The 17,179-nt window shown below is 47.2% G+C and overlaps 2 non-coding genes across 2 annotated transcripts; one reads left to right on the top strand and one right to left on the bottom strand.

Moving 5' to 3' along the window:
• Positions 1–2,809: 2,809 nt before the first annotated feature.
• TRNAR-ACG (transfer RNA arginine (anticodon ACG)) lies at positions 2,810–2,882 on the bottom strand. The gene has a single exon. It is a non-coding gene; the product is annotated as a tRNA-Arg (tRNA).
• Positions 2,883–4,047: 1,165 nt separating this feature from the next.
• TRNAY-GUA (transfer RNA tyrosine (anticodon GUA)) lies at positions 4,048–4,137 on the top strand. Its single transcript is given in 2 exon segments — positions 4,048–4,084; positions 4,102–4,137. It is a non-coding gene; the product is annotated as a tRNA-Tyr (tRNA).
• The last annotated feature ends 13,042 nt before the right edge of the window (positions 4,138–17,179 follow it).

Raw genomic sequence — 17,179 nt, 5'->3', positions numbered from 1 at the left:
TGATGCTGGAAGGTCCTCTGTCTGAGGCAGAACAATGGGCAAAGAATGCTTAGCCAATGGCTATGCTAATTAGCAGGGAGACAATGAAGCTCTAGGTGCCAATACGCACCTCAGGAATGTGACTGATACCTGCAAACCAGCCAGGACCGAAGAGCTGCCAGCATGGGACACTGGGTTAGGTTGTTGTACCATGTGACCTTCTCTGGCCAGGAAGATGCCAGGGGAGGTATATAAGTGCCATGTGGCACCCTCCATCTTGTCTTCAGTTTTGCTCCGAATCCCAGATGCAGCCTTGCAGGGAACGACGAGTTGGAAAGAACTGTGGACCCGTCCTGACATAGGATTTACACTAGAGACTTTTAAGCCAGCAGTTATAACATCTCTGCTATGAGCCTGCATCCAGAACTGGGTGATTCGATGCCTGTAACATATTATACTTTAACAACCTTACTCTCATGCTTTTCTTTCTTGTAGTAATAAACCTTTAAATTTTAGATTCTAAAGGATTGGCTCAGTATGGTCTTGTGGGTAAGATCCAGAGTGTAAATTGACCTGGGAACTGTGGCTGGTTTCTTGGGACTGGAAAAACCCGTTCGGAGTAGGTGAGATTGGGTTCTATAACCCTTCCCCTGTTTGCAGGCTCGGGGCTGATTGAGACCTGCACACAGGAAGAGCTGGGGTATCTGAGGGTTTTTGCTTGTGAGGCTTCTGGCTGGCCAGGCTGGCAGCTGAAGTGCTCTGTGTGACTGGTTTGTGGCCTATTTGGGAAAGGCCTCCAGTCAGGGGTTGTAAGGAGCCCCGAGTGAGCAATTCGCCCTATGCGGACGCCCTTAGCTGTGCCCAGACCCAGCCCGGTCCGTCACAAATATATATTTACTAACCTGCAATTTGGATTTTCACTTCTAGACCTCCCCATTTATTATCTGTTCTTTGTTTTATGTTATGAAAACTACTGTAAGAGGTCTAGTTTATATACATTTATTTTGCAAATTATAAGTAAGGCTAAGATTTTGTCATAGTTATTTTTAGTAAAAGTCAGCGCTAGGTTATGGATTTCCGTGAATATTTTTTATTGTCTAGTGCCTCTGACCTGTCCCTGACTTTTATGCAAAATAACCATCACAAAATGCAGAGGGAGAAGCATTGCTAGGGCTCCCCAGCTCTGGGATACCCTATCACCAGAGAGCTGTAGGCACACTCATTGCCCATGGTGGCGGAGAACTCCAGGGTCCCCTCTGCCAACAGTGGCTGAGAGCTATGGGACCCCACTGCGGCCTGTTGAGAGCCCCAAAGCTGGAGGAGAAAATGTCAGAGTTTCCTGTAACTCATGGATTCCATGACCTGTGGCAAAATCTTAGCCACATTTATAAGATATGTTTAAGGCAGGGATGGGCAATAACTTTAGATGGGGCCACTTCACAAATTTTTGAAGTAGCCCCAGGCCACCCAGATGGGGCAGGACCTCAGGTGGAGGGTGCGGGACCAAGACACTTCCCGTGCTCCCCTGTCCACAGACCCTGATTTTAGCCTGGGACCAGGGGAGTGTGTGAAGTCTTTGCCCACCCCCCAGAGAACTGCAAGCCACACACCCCTTGAGGGTGGGAGAAAACCAATCAGGGCCTTGCAGCGCAGGCGCGTTCGAAGTCTTTGCCCTCTGCCCCCACCTTGCAAGGGGAGCACAGCTCCTAGACTGAACAGCCAGCTCTTCTGAACAGCTGGCAATTCACTCTAAGCGCTGAGTGCCCCTTGCAGGGCGGGAGGCGACTTTGCTCGCCCCCAGGCCAATCAGGGGCTCCAGGCATGGGAGTCTCTCACCCCTTGCCCCTACCCTGCAAGGGGTACGTGGCACCTAGAGTGAACCGCTAGCTGTTCTGAACAAACAAGAGTTCACTCTAGGCACCCGGCACCCCTTGCGGGGTGGGAAGAGACTTTGTTTGCTTCCCCCGTCCCCAGGTCTTGATTGGGCTGGGAGCAGGAGAGCAGCAAGGCCTGAGGGCTGGATCAACCAGCTTGGCAGGACAGATTCAGCCTGCGGAGGCTCTCTTGCCCACCCCTGGTTTAAGGTATATGTGATATTTTAAGTAAGTTTACAAAAGAATGATTTTTGTTCAAGACACTAACATAATTTAAATGATAAGAAATACTCAAAATACCACATATTTGTAGATTTAATAAATTTTTCCATACATTTTTACAATGAACAAGCCCCATTATTACTGATAAATGTTGCAGTTAAAGCTAGCACTCTACCATCTTTACATCAAGAATCAAGTCTTTTGTTTCTTCTACAAGTTTAATAAATTTCCTTTACAGAATTCTCACTCCAGAGTAAGCCTTGCTGAGATGGAAGAGAAGTCCACTTCATAGTTTGAAATGGCAGGCTTGCTATAGATTTGTGATTTACTGCATGTGCACACAATACCCATACATTCAGTTTATAATTTCTTAAATATTTTTTTTTATCAAATGTGCATGCTTTATTCACTCGGAACTTATTCTGCTTATATTTGAATATGCAATATGAAAATGTAACTGGCAAGTGCAAAAATACCAAATTTAAGTTAAAAAATGTGGGGGTTTTACAACAGGGCAATTAAAAGCAGAAAATATTTTACAGAAACAGAAACTTCAGGTCAAACGCCAAGTTCAGATTTTTTAAGATTTTTATGGAAAGAAAATGGTAAAATACAATAAAAGTCAATTTTGCAAATTTAGCTATATCAGCATTTTCTCCAAAGCAAACTAATCAATGAATGAAATCTATGGACAAAAATAAATCAGAAGATTTTATTTAATAGAAAAGAACTCTCGAGCCAGGCAGGAGTCGAACCTACAATCTTCTGATCCGTAGTCAGACGCGTTATCCATTGCGCCACTGGCCCTAGACATAGCTCCTCTTTTTTGAATAGTAGGACATACAGTATAGTACCGCCTCAAATTATTCTTAATGTGATTTTGAGTAACAATATACAGAGGCCTAATCTACATTACAAACTTACATCGGTATTACTAGATCACTCCTGAGCAAATACAGTTATACCAGCCTAATTCCCAGCATAAACAGTGTTATGTCAATAGGCGAAGGCCTCCTGACAACATGCTAATGCTGAGGTGGATTATGTTACTTTATTCGGATCTTCACCGATGCATCCAACATTTTAACTTTAAATCTTTCTTGAGGGTGGGTAATGTAGCAGGAAGAAAGCAGGTTGAGAGAGAGGGAACCAGGAAGAGTTGGAAGTTATTTAGATAGTTCCAAAAGTTGTTTAAAAGCAAATATCAATGAGATCAGTTCTTTGTCCCAAAAGAGCTTGCAATCTAAACAGCTGATTGTACAGAAGGATTTGCAAAAGCAAACACTAGGGCTAAGTTAAACTACTAATTTAATTATACCGGTACCCCTAACGTGATCTGATCCCATGTGAGCACAGTTATTTGCTTTATCCAGGTATGGCTAATCCCATATGAAAAGGGGACTGACTATACCAAGCATAAACTTTTAGATCACTACTATACTGGGGCTGGTACTCAAGCAGCTAGTCGCCTCAACTAAAGCCCTGTGCAGGCCAGCCTTTACTCCCACCCAGCACTCTAGGGAATCCCGGAGGATCCCCCGGCGCGGGAGCGCGGGCTCTTCCCTCGAAGGCAGGGAAAAGCAAATGCTAAAACCTCGGCGTGCACGTGAGGAGTTGCGTCCATGACTTTAAACACGCCCAAACTAGCTCGGCAAACCTTTGTCTGCTCCGTGAGGGCAGGTGAACACCTGGCCCTGCAAACCTCCTGCCACGGGGGAGAAAAACAGAGCGGGGCTGTAGCGCGACAGGCAGCGCAAAGGAGTCCGCGGTGCAGAGGCTGGGTCTCTCTCCTTGAGGGCTCGCTAGCTCAACGCTGTATTCAGCGACACTCAGACCACGCGCCCAGCAGCCTCCCTCGTAAGCACCGGCTGCATCTGCTAAATCCCGAATGCAACATTCGTTTCTAGTGCGCATGCTCAGCCTCGTTCGTCTATGACTCTTGTGCATGTCCGGGAACGCTTCGTAGCATGTCCCTTCGATAGCTCAGCTGGTAGAGCGGAGGACTGTAGAGGAATTGCCTGCGGGAATCCTTAGGTCGCTGGTTCGATTCCGGCTCGAAGGAGACTCTATTTTTCCTCCCCTCTTCATATTTTGAATGTAGTTGTTTCAGAGGTTTAGTTACCCGTGGAGAGGGCGAAGGGTGGGAACAGCCCCGTGGGGTCTCGGCGCCTCGCGTGCGTTGAGAAACCAAGTTACACCTGTGCTTGGCCACAGCGACCAGCGGGCCCTGAGCCACGAACCATGTTGTTTTATGGAGCCACTTCCCTGAGCAGGCTGCAGCCTTTTGGGTGACCAATACTAACAGGTTTGAGCGTGTGGGTGTTTGCTGGTTGTTACTGTGATTTTAGTTTTGTTACAAAGCAGTAGGCAGCGCTAGAAATATACATCCTGCATAACCAAAATAGTATGTGACCTAGAAATCTAGCTAGAGTTACATCATCTTGCCTGGCTGTATCCTGCACTATAGTAAAGAAACCCCCCTCCATTGTCATTTATAATTTGTCCACTTCAAATTATACCCCCAAAATCATTGATTTGTTACCCTTTTCAATTCCCAAATAGGGTAATAACGTATCAGATGTCACCCAGCTAACAATAAGTGATTGCATGATGCTGCACAGCTTTTGTACCAGCACAATGATTTTCGCTAGTTTATGTTTACTGAAATAGTTATACTGTATAACCGCTAGTGTGGACACACATACAGCAATATAAAGGTGCCTTATACCAGTAAAACTTTCTCCTCTTGCCATACAGGAATAAACTCTACTGATATAAGCACCTTTATACTACGTTCACAACTTTTATATGTAGAACTATTTTTAATATGCTAGTTCACTCAGAACTAGCATGTCTATCTATGCTCAGGAAGTAAATTACACCAGCAGTAAATTTCCACCTAAACCAAAATGGAACCAGACTGCTGGCACTTAACATTTAAAAGGTTGTAGAGAAGTTTTTAAACTAAAGCTATGTCTACACTTGAGACCTTTCCCTGGATACCTCTGGTATCCTGGAACAGCTATGCCGCATCCAAGGAACGCATCTGCTTTTTCGGAAAAGTTTCCAAAAAAGTAGACACGTTCTTTTGGCATCCCTGTATTCCTCATTGTATTAGGAAGAAGGGATGTTCTGAAAGGGTACGTCTAGACTACATGCCTCTGTTGCTAGAGGCATGTAGATTATGCTACCAGACATACTAAAATGAAGCGGCGATTTAAATAATCGCTGCTTCATTTAAATTTACATGGCTGTTGCGCTGAACCGACAAACAGCTGATCAGCTGTTTGTCGGCTCAGCGCGATAGTCTGGACGCGCGGGTGTTGACATCAAAGGTATTTGTCGACCACCCAGGTAAACCTCATCCCAGATAAAAACTGAATAATAGTGGGGGATTTAAACTATCCCCATATTGACTAGGTACATGTCACCTCAGGATGGGATGCAGAGATAAAATGTCTCGATACCTTAAATGACTGCTTCTTGGAGCAGCTGGTTCTGGAACCCACAGGGGGAGAGGCAATTCTTAATTTAGTCCTAACTGGACCGCAGGATCTGGTCCAAGAAGTAAATATAACTGGACTGCTTGGAAATTGTGACCATAATGTAATAACATTTAACATCCCTATGGTGGGAAAAACACCTCAGCAGCCCAACACTGTGGCATTTAATTTTAGAAAGGGGAACTACACGAAAATGAGGAAAATAAACAGAAATTAAAAGGTACAGTGACAAAAGTAAAAATCTCTGCAAGCTGCATGGAAACTTTTCAAAGACACCATAATAGACCCTACTTAAATGTATACCCCAAATTAGCCAGGATGGGCAGGAATGGTGTCCCTAGCCTCAGTTTGTTTGGAAATGGATAACAGGGGAGTGATCATGTGATGTTTCCCTGTTGTAGTCCCTCCTTCTGGGGCATCTGGTATTAACCACTGTTGGCAGACAGGATACTGGGCCAGATGGACCTTTGGTCTGACCCAGTAAAGCCGTTCTTATGTAGTTCAAGAAAAGGCATATTCTCATTCCCTGTGATGAGAAGGATTCCAATCTGATTTTACTATTGACTGAAGCCCCAGGAAACCCCTAATGGCAGGTGGGAGGGAAAAATAGTTAAACTACCAACATGATTCACCTGGTTTCATTCTCAAGAAAGCCCAAGTTGTGAAAACGTGTGTACAGAGGATATTTCATCCTGAAATATGTGCAGAAGCCTGTGCCAAACCTGCTCACAGTTTCAAATATAAGGAGCCCTTATGGGTTAAGCATTAGCACAACACTCAGAAAATCTATGTTCAGTTCTGCCACGGAATTCTTGTATGACCACAGGGAAGACATTAAATCTCTAAGAACATAAGAATGGCCAAACTGGGTCAGACGAAAGGTCCATCCAGCCCAGTACCCTGTGTCACGTTATTGGATTTTGAGGGGAGCAGCCGGGTCACTGCTGTACTCATGGGGGGGTGTTCGCCCCAAAAGTCGGTACAAAGGGGGCTATGTGAGGTGTCAAATGGAAGCTTACTTTCTTCTGATTCCATATATACTATTATGTGGTTGTGTGGTGTCTGTGTGTGTGGTTGAACTGTGGGTAGAGCGGTTCAGCCTATGGACATGCTAATGAGCAAAGCTCTGGAACAATAGCCCTCTATAGGCCAAGGACACACCTCAAGAATGGTGACTCATACTTAGGGGCTACCAGCAGGAGACACAGGGATAGACCACGGGCCAGGTGACCTGCTGCAGCCAAGAAGAGAACAGGAAGGAAGTATAAATATAAATTCCCAGATGCGGCCTTGCAGGGAATCACGAGCTGGGAAGAACTGTGGACCCATCCTGCCATAGGATGTGCAACAAGGACTTTTAAGCCAGCAGCTATAACATCTCTGCTAGAGCCTGCATCAAGAACTGGGAGATTCTATGCATGTAATGTATGATACTTTAACAACCTTACTCTCATGCTTTTCTTTCTTGTAGTAATAAACCTTTAGATTGTAGATTCTAAAGGATTGGCTCAGCGTGGTTTGTGGGTAAGATCCAGAGAGTAAATTGGCCTGGGATCTGTGGCTGGTTTCTTGGAACCGGACAGAACTTGTTTGGGGTAGGTAGGATTGGGTTCTAAGACCCCCCACCTGTGTATGAGGCCCAGGGCCATCTGGGGCACGGATATTGCTGGGGTGTCGGAGGGGTTTTGTTTGTGAGGCTTCAGGCAGGCAGCTGAAGCGCTCTGTGGGACTGGTTTGTGGCCTATTTGGGAAGGTCTCCAGTCTGGGGCTGTAAGGAGCCCTGAAATTGAGCAATTCGCCCGGAGCAGATGCCCTCAGCTGTGCCCAGACCCGGCCCGGTCCGTCATACCATACATTTATAGACTGAAGTCCGGAGCTATCTCAGGTCTGTCTACATGTGCTACAATCACAGCTCACAGTTGCTGTCCAGACATACAGCTGTGGGGATAAATTCTTAGAATGATCGGACGTCCTGTTTAAAAGGGACAATTCCATATTTAAGTCCTCCAGCAGGTATTCTGACTTTTTCTTAAAACTGGGCAAATTGTCCCGTATTATCAGTCTCCTTTCTTCCACCAGTGTCAGTGGGTTCTACTGCTGGCTGGAAGTCCCCTTGGTGAGTGAGGTGGGTCCAATGGCTGATAATGGGAGTGGGTGTGTAAGCTGATGGTAAAGGAAAGATGCAGCATGTGGTGCTGGCCTCTCTTACTGCATGCCAGCTTCCAGCCAGCAGGGCTCCTGTTTCTGTCTGGCACAGACTGTGTTCTGCAGTGACTGGTGAGTGCAGGCAGGCTCCTGTTCTTCCGGTCCTACCCCCCCGGCCGCCCTCTGCCTCTGATAAGCTATGTCTACGCTACAGAGTTTTTTTGAAAAACGACTATTTTTCCGAAAAAACTTGAATTACATCCACGCTGCAGTCATGTTCTTTTGAAAGAAAATCAAAAGAAAGAGGGTTTTTTCCGACATCAGTAAACCTCTTTCTATGAAAAAGAAGCTTTTTTCCGAAAGAGCTCTTTCAGAAAAAGGCGTGTATGGATGAGGAAGAGGGAATTATTTTGAAAGAAGAGGAAAAAGCACAAGTGCCCTGGTGGCCACTCTGTCCATAGTAACCACAGCTTAAATGCGAGAAAGCGTCCATTCAGTGTGGATGCTATCTTTTGAAAAAGCAAATCGCTTTTTTGATGTGCTTTGGCAGTGTGGACGCTTTCTTTCAGAAGTAGTTTTTTTGGAAGATCTCTTCCAGAAAAGGTTTGTTACCCTAGAAAAGGGGGCTATATTATAGTTTGGTTCAGTGGGTTCCATTTTGAAAGAGACAGTTCCTTTTCTCCACATGATGGAGGTTTTCCCGCTCAAACTGTTAATTTGCACACGGTACTACCTTGTGCACCCCTCTCAAACAGGCTGTGCACCCGTTACTATCTGGTGCACTCAGCACCAAAACCGCTGCACACAGCCCCTAGGAAGCTGCACTCAACACCTAGGTTTATTAGCATACTTTTCCCGCCTTTGGGCCAATAAAAGCCCTGAGGTATCAAGCGCTCGGGTCCTTGGATATTCCCCAGCCTTGGATCTATTCATTTGTTGCTCCTCTGTATTGTTTGCCTGAAGCTTGGATACCATCTATGTAATCAGAGGCCTGGACTTTTGAACTGTGCTACCCTTGTGTGGTAAATACCCACAAGGTTTTCCTGTTTGCTTTGGTCACTGGAACCGGGACTCTCTTTTCCTATCATCTTCATTGGATTACCCGCCTACTGGATCAGACGGTGTTGTCAAAGGACGGATCAGACTGTGTCCAGAGGGGATCCCTTTCCAGATCGAGGATCCATATCGGGGTCGTCTCTTCACAGAGGACTCACTACCGTGGGATCTCCCTGCTTGTCCTCCCCAGAGGCTTACAAATAGCCTGAGGGTTGAAGGTTGCAGGCATCGATCGCCTCAGGCTTTGTATATACCTTATGTATCTAGGGAACTGTTCTATCTCCTTTCTTCGGGTTAGGGAGGGTTTGTTTGTTGAAACTTGCTGTTAACTGTATGTCTGTTCCACTATTCTACTCAAATACATGGTTTGGCCCTAAATTGTGTATGCCTGATTTGTGGCTAGAGATCCACTGGTGATTAGATACGGCTCTCAGGTCGAATCTTTCTTCTGTATAGGGACTCCTTCTCCCCGTTTTATATCCACACCATTGGCCGCTTTTATTCTAAATTGCTTGTCCACGTCCCTAGGGCAACAGGTTCTTCTGACAGAAGCCTGCAATCTAGATGTAACCATAGAGGCAGAATCGGGAGTGGGGGAGGGGAGAGCAACTAGTTTAGGGACTAGTTGCTTACATCCCTACTCCAGTGGAGTGCATGCTCCCTCTCATTGCTCTGTGAAGAACCTGCCCTTGGTCAGAGTACTCATCTCACCAACAGCTTGGCTGGCAGGCTCCTTCCTTCCCCCACTGCACCAGCTGAGCTAGCTCCCCTGGACATCCCAAGACCCTCTGACCCAATACATTGGACAGGAGGAGTTGAGCCCTTCATATGCCAAAGGCTTGACAAAACATGGGGAAGCCTCTCAGCTCATAGCTAAGCTCTGGAGTGGTGGCAAGGGGGAGAGTCATTTCCAGCCTGTTTCTGCCCCAAACTTGTTGGCTCCAGGCTCAGCACTCTCTTCCCCTCTCCCTCCCATCCTCAGTCCCACCCCTAGGAGGATGACCTGGGTCAGGTCATCACACACCTCACCCTCTCTGGCAGCTAGAAGCAGCTCCGTCCCTTCCATCCTGTGAAATGTGGAAAGGCTGCTGGCGGCTACACGCGGCATGGAGTCTGAACTAGTGGACATTTAAAAATGGCGGCGACGGCAAGATGCAAATGAAGCCCGGGAAATTCAAATCCCGGGCTTCATTTGCAACTCCGGTTGCCTACATTACCACCCTAGTTCGAACTAGGGTGGTAGTGTAGACATACCCCTAGAGATCTCCAATGATGGAGTCTACAACATCCCTAGACAATTTATTGCATTGTTTACCTACCCTGACATCTCGTAATATCCAACCTAAACATCCTTTTCTGCAATTTAAACCCATTGCTTCTTGTCCTACCTTTACACTACGTCTACACTGGCCAGTCTTGTGCAAGAACATATGCAAATGAGGTGTGGCGATGAATATTGCCACGCATCATTTGGATATGTTCTTGCGCAAGACTGGCCAGTGTAGACGTAGCTTTAAGGTATGTCTACACAGTAGCATGTACCTTAAAATAAGCTAATAATTTGATCTACGCAAATTGTGTCACTTATTTCGAAATAGCTTATTTTGAAATTTGGCACTGTCTACACAGTGCTAATTTTGAAATAAATCGCTAGTCCTGTGTCTTCCTTAATCCTTGTGCAATGAGGTTTACAGGAAGCCAGAATAAGAAGCCCATTATTTCAAAAGTATTTAAAAATAACGGACATGCTGTTAAGATGTGCAGAATGCTATTTTGGGACAATGGACAATATCCCGAAATTTCACCGCTGTGTAGCCAGCCCCTTAGGCTATGTCTATACTACAAGTTTTTTTGGCAGAAAATATGCTAATGAGGGACTCATTAGCAGGAGTTGTGACATCATTAGCATATTTTCTGCCGCTTCTTTTTGTGCAAGGGGTTTTTGCGCAAAAAGAAGCAGTATGGACGTTTTCTTTTTGCGCAAAAACCCCGTTTTGCGCAAGATCCTTATGCCTGCTACTTGCTGTTATTATGACCCCTCTCAGTCTCCTTTTTTCTAGGCTAAACAAACCCAGTTCTTTCAATCTTCTCTCATAGTTCATGTTTTCTAGATCTTTAATCAATTTTGTTGCTCTTCTCTGGACCGTCTCTAATTTATCCACTTTTTTCCTGAAATGTGGCATCCAGAATGGGATCAGTATTCCAGATGAGGCCTAATCCATGCAGAGTAGAATAGAAAAATTACTTCCTGTGTTACTATATCCCAGAAAGATGTTTGCTTTTTTTGTAACAATATCACACTGTTGACTCATACTTGGCTTGTAGTCCTCTATGATTCCTAGATCCCTTCCTATTGTACTCCTTCCTAGGCAGGCTGCCTATGTAAAATGAAGTTGAGATCTTCTGCAAAAACTTCTTGCATAAAGGTGTGTCCACACCTCAAAAGTGCATTACAAAAGCGATGTGCTTTTGCTCAAGAGAGCATCCACACTGCATGGACACTCGTGTGCAAGAAAGCTGTGATTGCCGTTAACAGAATGGCCATCAGAGAACCTGTGCTTTTTCTGATAGGCTCTTTTTGTGCAAGAGCTGTAATGCAAAAAGGAGTTATTCCTCATGGGGAGAGGAATAACTCTACCGGCAAAAGCCCTCTGTCCTGTCGATTTACTGGGGGGGGAGGGAGGAGGGGATTTGCACAAAAACATGCTTGAGGTGTGGTCGCTCCACCAGTTTTTGCAAAAAAAGGCTGTTTTTGTGGAAAAACCTTGTAGTGTAGACATAGCCTATAAAGATGAAATTTCTGGAGATTTGTGGAGTTATGGTAAGGTAGGGTGAAATTGGCTCAAGTGACCAAGGGATCCCTTAGTATATAAATAATAACAGGATTGATGCCTGCATTCTCTAAGATGTAGGTTGACTTTTTCCTCTCTGCTCTTTTTTGTCTTCTGCCGTCTATCTTTTCAGTTGCTGGTTTGACTTGAAAGAAATTTTTGCCTTCACTGCACACTCTTCTCTCAAAATTAGATTGTGACCATTACCATATTTTACTCATTTCATGGGCCAGTGGCCATTGGAAGTGGACTTGATTTACAACATGATTTACAACTACTTTAATCTGCCACACCTGTTTCTGAGTACCTCAGACACATTTTATAGGCAAAGTTCCTTCTTCTTTGCTCTCTCACACCCTAGTACAAGCAGTATCAATATTAAGGCTTAGAAGCTCCATTCATCATCTTCTACATCTTGGGGCACATGTGAGAGAAAATAGACTGGCCGTACTAATTACTGTGAGGGTATATCTACACAGCAGCATTATTCCACAATAACGTAGTCCGCTTCTACACACAAACAGTTTGAAATGTCCAGCCGGAGGACTTCTTACTCCATCTCCTGTAACCCTCATTTTACTAAGGGTAAGGAATGTCAGAGGAAGAGCGCTCTTTTCAGCCAAAAGCCGAAATAAGCTACTTTGTAGTTCAAGTTGCGTAGCTTATTTCAGATATAGCCCTGCCGTGTAGACATACCCTAACAGACTTCATGCAGACTTCAGTCTCTAGCTCCTCTCCATTGTTGGCTTAGATAAAAGCTGTTAGTTTATTTTTGTTTTTCTCACACTTCTTTTATTTGTTTATTTTTCCTGAGTGGGCAGTAGAGGTGCAGGGTAGTGAGGTTTTCCTGCTTGAGAAGAAGAGGAACGTGCGGGGAACAAAACACCTGCTCCTGTGTGCTATTATAAAAATTGTGCAATATGTGTGTTTTCAAGCATGTTTCAAACATTAGATTCCATTTTGTCTACTTTTCACCAGTGAGCTCTGTTAATCAAGTACTGACAGGAAGCAATTCCATTTCCCTCAGTCTTAGGCTTTTGTCCATAACATTGGTAGAGTGCGCATTTATTTTTACAACAGACATCACTCAATGTACGTAAAACCGTTCTGACTGAGAATTGTTACAAGCCCCAGCTCAAGGATTTTCCTGTAATGAGCTACTGGACTATCCCATACGTAACCCAGCCTTGTTCTGTGCAATGAATACACAGGAAGGCAGGCAGCTTGTCCAATTTAATTTGGAATTTTTTCTCTTTTTCTCATTTAACTGAGGCACTAAGTATAGTCAAGGCTGAGACCAGCTTTCTATTTAAAGTACATGTCTCCTAAGTCCTGCAAAAATGACACGCTTACTAGATTTCTGTGACATTTTTTGTGTTTCAGGGGGTGCCTGGCTTTGTTAATGATCCAAATTTTGGGGCTTTGACCAAGGGGTCCTTGTTAAACATTACCCCACTCCAGAAAACCTTTTCTACAACCTGAAAGATTTTAGCTGTCACAACCAGGACCCAGACAGTCAGTTCTAAGGCTACGTCTACACTGCCATGCTATTTCGTTATACCCAGATATCCTGAAATAGCTATTCCATGTCTTTTGAGTGCACCTGTTATTACAAAATATAATGGGCTCGCTCTTCCAATGTCCCTGTAAACTTCATTCCACGAGAAGTAATAGTTTCAGAATAGAGATTTATTTCGAAATAAGTGCTTTGTAGACAGTGCAAATTTCGATATAAGCTATTCCAAAGTTCAAATGAAATAAGGTATGCAATTTGTGTAGTTCAAATTGCATAGATTATTTCAAGCTAAGGGTGCAGTGTAGATGCACCCTAAGGGCTAAAACAGAAGTCAAGCCTATTGGGTGGGATAGAAAACTTGCCTAGTAGATAGAGAAGGATACTGAACAATAAGCCAGAGCTGAAGTCAGGAAAATGGAGTTAAAAGCATGCATAGTAGAAGGGAGAGCAAAACTGGAAAGGAGTCACCTATAACTGTAGCTACAAACATGTATATTGAGCTGAGCTGTTGACTATGGATATGTCCACACAGCAAAGTTATTTCAAAATAACAGTTGTTATTTCAAAATAACTTCGCTAGCGTCTACACAGACAATAATAATTTTGAAATAGCGGAGGGCTTATTTTGAAATATGTAAACCTCATTCTATGAGGAGTAGCACCTATTCTGAAATAGCTATTTTGGAATAGGCACTGTGTAGACAGGGAAGAGGGGCTATTTCAAAATAGGGGGCCTCCAGTCCTTCCCAGGGTGCCCTGCTGGCCACTCTGGCACACACCAGGAAAACTCTTTTCCTCCTCCCCCGCCCCCTGGAGCTCTTAAAGGTCTAGAGTCTGCCCACAGCCTTTGTAGCTAGCACCAGGCCTGAACCACTCTGCTGCTGCCCATGACCCAGTGGTCCCCAAATGAGCCAGCCAGCCAGTACCAGCCAGCCCTCCACCGCTCCCTGGGAGCAGTGCTCCAGCTCCCAAGAGCCTGCCAGGGGCGGGAAGAGACAGGCGCCTTTCTGGTCTTGTGCAGAGGCCATGGACCTTATTGAAGTTTGGGGGGATGCCACCAACCTCCAAGATCTCTGCTCTATATGCAGGAATGCAGCAGTCTATGGCCAGCATGGCTGACAGAGGTCACATCTGAACCCAGGATCAGGTGTGGATGAAGATTAAAGAACTGTGGCAGGCCTATGTTAGAGCCAAAGAGGGCAGCTCCCGACCCGGGGCAGAGTCAGACAGCTGCCCCTACTTTGAGGCCTTGAACCGCATCCTGGGGGGCAGGACAGTCCGTTCCCCCCAGGTGGTCATCACCTCTGGGGCAGAGCTGGCTGATGTCCTCGCTGGGGGCCCTGATGACAGCATGGAGAAGGAGGGGAAGGGCCAAAAGCCAGAGGAGGCCAGTGTCACCATCCAGCTGAGCCAGGACCTCCGAGCCATCCCTGCGGACCTGTCCCAGGCATCATCCGAGGCTGGGGATAGAACATCATGTGAGTGCCAGCACTGTCCCCTTATGCAGGAGGGTAGGTGGGTAGGGGAGACCGGGGACTGCATGCCTGGGCCTTGCTGGCCACGTATCATGTAGCACATGCCGTGCCACTCCTGGGCACATGGCCCCAGCTGGCTGCCACACAGGGGCCTTGTCCTGCTGGCCACAAGGGTGTGGGGAGAGACATGACATTCTCCTGACCCCAGGGTGGGACATGGCAGAACACCCTTCCTCCCCAAGCCCCCCAACACCCACACTGATATACAGAATGGGCATGAGTGCACTCTCGGGGCAGCTCCCACTCCCGGGGATAGCAAGGCTCCCTGGACATCTTGAACACCCTCTGCACCCTCGACCAGTGAGTGGAGGAAGACCTGCAGTTCCGGCGGGAGAGCTAGCAGGAGCAGCTTGCCCAGGGCCATGCCATCTGTGCCCATCTCTGAAGACCCTGGTGCAGGGCATGCTGCCTCCTCCCACTCCAGCCTCTGTTGCCTCCTCAGCAATTGCTCCTTCTCCCGCTCCCTCTCCCCCTCCTGCTTCTCCCTCCACATACCCCCAGGCACACTGAAGCCCCTGCACCCATGGTGCTGGGAGTCAGTGGCCCTGATGCCACTCCGACCTTGAACCCTGAGCCTCTCTTCTCCCTTCCTCCCCCTTCCAGCTCCCTCCTCCCCTCTCCCATCCCCTCTCTTCCCCTCTCCTGCCTTCTTTTCCTAGTCTCACTCAAGTTTCATTCCGCCCCCCCCCCCAGTTTTGTTGAATAAACAGAGTTTGGTTTAATCAACACACATGTCTTTATTTTCTATCAGGAAGGGGGGTTAGGGAGGGGTAAGTGGAGGGGACGTGAGGGAGGAATGAGGCACAAGCCCCCAGTGGGGCGGACCAGGGACCACTGTTAGTGCTCCTCCAGGTAGAAGCTCTCCCTGAGGGCCTCCTGGATGCGGACAGACCCCCGATAGGCCTCCCAGATGGCAGCTGTGCAGGGCTGCGTGTACAAGCTGGCCAAGCACTCCACCTCCGCCACCCAGCCTGGCAGGAAGGCCTCCCCCTTCCGGTCATACACATTGTACAGCACACAGCATGCTTCCACCACGTGCAAATATTCTGCTGTGCGAGGTCCAGGTGAGTGAGGAGGCACCTAAACTGTGCCTTCAGCTGCCCAAAGGCACCCTCAACCATGATCCGGGCCCTCTTGAGCCTGGCATTGAAAGCCTGTTGGGAAGGGTTGAGGTGTCCCATGTAGAGCTTCATGAGCTAGGGCTATAGGGGATAGGCCACATCCCCCCTCAGGCAGACTGGCATGTCCACATCCCCGACACTGAAGTGGCTGTCAGGAAAGAAGATCCCAGTGTTCAGCCTCTGGCACACGGAGGAGTTGCAGTACATGCATGTGTCGTGTGCTTTGCCTGACCAGCCAACATTAATGGCAAGAAAGTGGCCCTGGTGGTCAGTCATGGCCTTCGAGATGACCAAGAAGTATCCCTTCTGGTTTATAAACATGGAGGCCTGATTGTCTGAGGCATGGATCGGGATGTGTATCCCATTGATGGTCCCCCCGCAGTTGGGGAAGCCCAGGGTGCAAAACCCCTCGATGACTGCATCAACATCGGCGAGACGGATAACTCTGCGGAGCAGGACTCTGTTGATGGCCCTGACTACCTGAAGAGGGACACACAAAACCGACAGTCACTAGGGTGCTAGGGAGTCTGAGAGTGCCCTCCTCCTCCCCACTGCCTTGCTCCCCCATGCCTCAGGAGCAACCCCTCCTGCAATCCTGACCACCGCAGGCAGTCCTTAGTGCGGGCAGGACAGAACAAGCCTTCCCAGGGAGGGGACTTGCACTACGTCCACGCACACCCCTTTCCCTAGGGCAGCCTATTCACTCCTGCCATCCCCGGAACAGTTGCCGGAGATTGTCATAACTGCATGAGCACAGCAGCGATGGTGGGTCTCCCCATGCTGAAAAGGTTCCTCACGGATCGGTAGCTGTTTGGCATAGAGAGCTTCCAGAGGGCAATGGCAATGCGCTTGTGGACAGGAATGACAGGCCTCATGTGCATGTCCTGTCCCCTCAAAGCCCGGGCAAGCCACTCACAGAGCTCCAGAAAGGTGTCCTTCTTCATACTAAAGTTCTGGATCCATTGTTGATCTCCCCAGCACTCCAGAACTCTGTGGTTCCACCAGTCAGTGCAGGTGTCCAGACACCAGATGCGGTGGGGCATGCCAGTGTCCAGATGTTACAGCTGCTCCATCACATACCTCAGGAGGGTTTGGAAGCTGGCCTGGGGATTGGATTGCTGCAGAGTCTGTGAGGCAGCCTGCAGAAAGTGCTACCAGACTTGCAGCAACATATCCAAGAGCTGCAGAGTGCCCAGAGGAAGCTCCGGCTCCATGTGGGAGAGTGCTGTGCTGTCCTGAATGAGGGCAACCAGAGCATTCAGAGAAAAAATGCTTCACTGTCCCTCAGCGAGGTAAGCAAGCAAGCAGGAAAACCTGAGAACCGGCTGTCCAGCGGCGTCCCTTTAAGCACAAGCCTCAGCTAGTCTCAGGCAGCAGCCACACAAGATAACTACTGA

The sequence above is a fragment of the Pelodiscus sinensis genome, chromosome 2 (assembly GCF_049634645.1).
Source record: "Pelodiscus sinensis isolate JC-2024 chromosome 2, ASM4963464v1, whole genome shotgun sequence".
Classification (NCBI taxonomy): Eukaryota; Metazoa; Chordata; order Testudines; family Trionychidae; genus Pelodiscus; species Pelodiscus sinensis.
The sequence above is the reverse complement of the archived record's forward strand: the minus strand, read 5'-3'. Positions and strand labels throughout refer to the sequence as shown.